Source organism: Perognathus longimembris, chromosome 8, assembly GCF_023159225.1.
Source record: "Perognathus longimembris pacificus isolate PPM17 chromosome 8, ASM2315922v1, whole genome shotgun sequence".
In the NCBI taxonomy this organism is placed as follows: Eukaryota; Metazoa; Chordata; class Mammalia; order Rodentia; family Heteromyidae; genus Perognathus; species Perognathus longimembris.
The window spans coordinates 11,514,516-11,517,833 of NC_063168.1; the positions used below are offsets into that span (position 1 = coordinate 11,514,516).

General features: G+C 52.5%; 1 pseudogene; it reads right to left on the minus strand.

Annotated features, from left to right (window-relative positions):
- Nucleotides 1–741: 741 nt before the first annotated feature.
- On the minus strand, nucleotides 742–2,056 carry LOC125356148 (annotated as a pseudogene).
- Between the last annotated feature and the right edge of the window lie 1,262 nt (nucleotides 2,057–3,318).

The window sequence follows — 3,318 nt, forward strand, 5'->3', positions numbered from 1 at the left end:
GTCTGCCTAGCCCTGAGAGTGGTTATCTGCCCTGCCTAGCCTTGAGGGCGGTTACCTGCCCTGCCTAGCCTTGAGGGCGGTTACCTGCCCTGCCTAGCCTTGGGGGTGGTTATCTGCCCTGCCTGAGGCCCTGAGTTTTGTCAAAATGTCAGCTTATTGCAAGATGGCTCTACATTTGCAAGATGGCTCTACATGTGCTTGCTGGGGGGCTTTCAACATAGCTTCTTCATAGGAAGACGTTTTACACTGTGCTTAATATGTTTTTTTTTAATTTTTGACTTTTATTTGACACATATATACATCAAATGAATCACAAAGTATATTCACTTAGAAAAGTTGACTCTACCCAAAAATGCACAACAGATTTCAGTGAGCAGAGATTAATAAGTACTCCTAACCCTCAGGTAGTAGTAATACACTGTCCACTTACATGTTCACTGACCCAAGAGAAGGTGCTAGAGAAAGAAACCTGAAACAGTCCCAAGTAAATTTGGGAAGTCACAGACAGAAACAGGATTTCTCAAGTTGTAAGACTCTAAGCCTATCTGGATAGTACTTTTCTGTGGGTTTCTCAATAGGAGTCCAGACCTCACAAAACACCTTCAAAGACTGGGCAGCCCAGAAGCACAGGGGGGTAGTTATTCCAGTAGGCTGCATACAAGAACCACATAAAGGATGTTAAAAGGAAACCAAGGACCAGATGTTGAGTCCTTGTGTCCAGAGTTGGAATATAGTTGGATCTTAGGTCGTTCTCTACTTCTGGGCTGCTGGTCGCTCAAATAACATCTCATAATCCAGCTGCCCTCTGTTTAGAGAACTTTCTGTTCAGGGCACTGTCTTGACCCCATCCTGAGTCAAAGGAAGTGGTGTCTTGATCCACAAGGTGTGTATATTTGGTACGACCAGAACGTCCAAAGTTCTTGACCTGCATGACTTTGGGAAGGATCGTTTTGTCAAAATGATCCTCAAGGGTCGGTGAGCTGAAATCTCTCTTGTATAGTTCTTCATCCTCATCCATGAAGAAGGCACCTCGGTGATAATACTTCTGCAAAAACTTGTATTTGCCTTTCACAGCTTTGTTGGTGATGACTTTCCCATTTGCCCGAAGCTCAGCTTGCCTCTCTTCCTCAGTCAGGTTTCTCATGCGTTGAATTTCTGCTTTTTCCTTTTCAAGTGCTGCTCGGTCTTCTCGGTCCCTCTTGATTCTTTTGAGCTCTCAAACTTTCCACGCCTCATAGTCATCCTCCTGGTTTTCATCATCAGTGTTTAGAGCATCCAGTGCGGCCAGGGACCGTGTGTTCTCCTGGAGCTCTTTCTTGGTCTCTGCTTCGACAATCTTGAGTGTGTACTTGCGCCTCTCCTCAGCCACACGTTTAGCTTCCTGCTCCAACTCCGTCTGTTTTAGGGCTTGGGCCTCATGCTCTTGACCTGTCACTCGGTCCTCCTTTCGAATGAAGACTGGCTTCAGGCGAGCCTCCATCTCGTCTTCACTGTCTGTGTACTCTTCGTATTCAGACTCTGATTCCGACTCTTCCCCAGCACGTCCTTCCTCTTCCACCTCCATGACATCCATCTCTTCATTTCTTCTTTCCTGTGCTCGCTGGCACATCAGGCCATGGCGCCGTTCTATTTCCTCATCATGCATTTCTTCCTCCTCTCCTTCACTGCTGTCTTCTCCTTCCATGTGACAATCATCTCCCTGGACTTTGGAGTCACTTTCTCCTACCACTTCAGGTTCCACTGTTTCCCGATGTCGAGCCAATCTGGCTCCCACATCTTCCCTGATCCGGTTTCGTAAGCGCCGCACACGAGGGTCACTAGATGAGTCCTCCTCCTGCTCCTCAGGCTCTGCGGCTCGTTCTCTGGCTCGCTTTAGGACCTGAAATTCTTCCTCATCTGAGGACTCCAGGGGGGCGTAGTGTGGCCTCTTTCCGGATACATAGCGTTTCACCTTCACTCTCTCCATGGAAAGCTCACCTTTGTCATTGCGAGCCAGGACGGCCCCAGCCGTGCACTGGAGAGGAGGCCGCTTCACGAGCGCGCTTGGCACCGACATGTCGACCCCAGCGGCAATGCTTCCCAAACTCGATGAATCCCAAAGGAGGCGCAATGACCACAAGTGAGAACACCTGCTTCCCTCCTGGGCGACTCCGACCCGACTGTGCGGCTGGCAGAGACGACCTCCGCCCGAGCTGGTCAGGCCGGCAGTGTGCGAGCCCAGGACCGAGGGACGGCTACTTATGCGCCTGGGCCTTGGCTGTCCTCGCGTTCTCTGTCTCGCGATGCTTCCAAGGTTGCTGGATTGCCAATTTCAGCGTCATGGTGCGGGGTGGGGTAGGAGAGGGAGGGGATTTGGGGGACATTTCTTACCTGAGGCCTGGCAAGACTCAAATGAAAATCTCACCCATTTGTCTGGGTTTTGCAGCTGGGCAGGAACGATAGAGTGAATAGGAAACTTGAAGGAATAGGATGGTCATTGGCTTTGGCCCACGTTGGTGTGATGGCCACGCCCCACTGCGGAAAGAGGAGTTCCAGCCCTATATTGATGGGACCGGAAGCTCCACACCCGGACTGCTGGTGTGGGGAAATTAGAGGGGAGTACTTGGGGATAGGAGGGGGAAGGAGTCAGAGAGGAAAGGGAAGAAGCCAGAGTCCAGACTGGCAACGAGGGGAGCAGCAGAGCCCGTCTGGTCAGAGGAAGAAAAGAGCAGGAGGAGGAGGAGAGGAGGAGAAGCTGGGTAGAGCGGTGAGGCCAACCAGGGCGACCGGAAGAGGAGTGGAGCTGTACTAGACCGGCCAGAGGAATGGGCAGAACCGACCGAAGCCTGAGGCCTGAAGGAGGGTCCGAACCCTGAGGCCTGAGAGAGGGTCGGAAACCTTGGGCTTGAGGGAGGGTCTGAAACCTGGGGCCTGAGGGAGGGTCAGCAACCTGGGTCCTGAGGGAGGGTCAGAAACCTGGGGCCTTTGGGAGGGTCAGAAAGCTGGGGCCTGAGGGAGGGTCCGAAACCTGGGTCCTGAGGGAGGGTCTGAAACCTGGGGCCTGAGGGAGGGTCCGAAACCTGAGGCCTGAGGGAGGGTCGAAAACCTGGGGCCAGCATAGAAGCCTAAGGCCAGGGGTGGGGGGCGGGCTTGAGGCTTAAATCTTGAGGAGAGGATTCTAGAGGATGGTTGCTTGGTCCTCTGGAGGTTTGGAGGCCGGGAGGCTGAGGTGGTTAGAAATTACAGTGGAAGTTCAGAGGTTAAGTCAGGACTCAGGTCTGGGTACTGGGTAACTAACCCAGGACAAGGTAGTCACAGGCAAGCGCTAGGAGGTAGAGG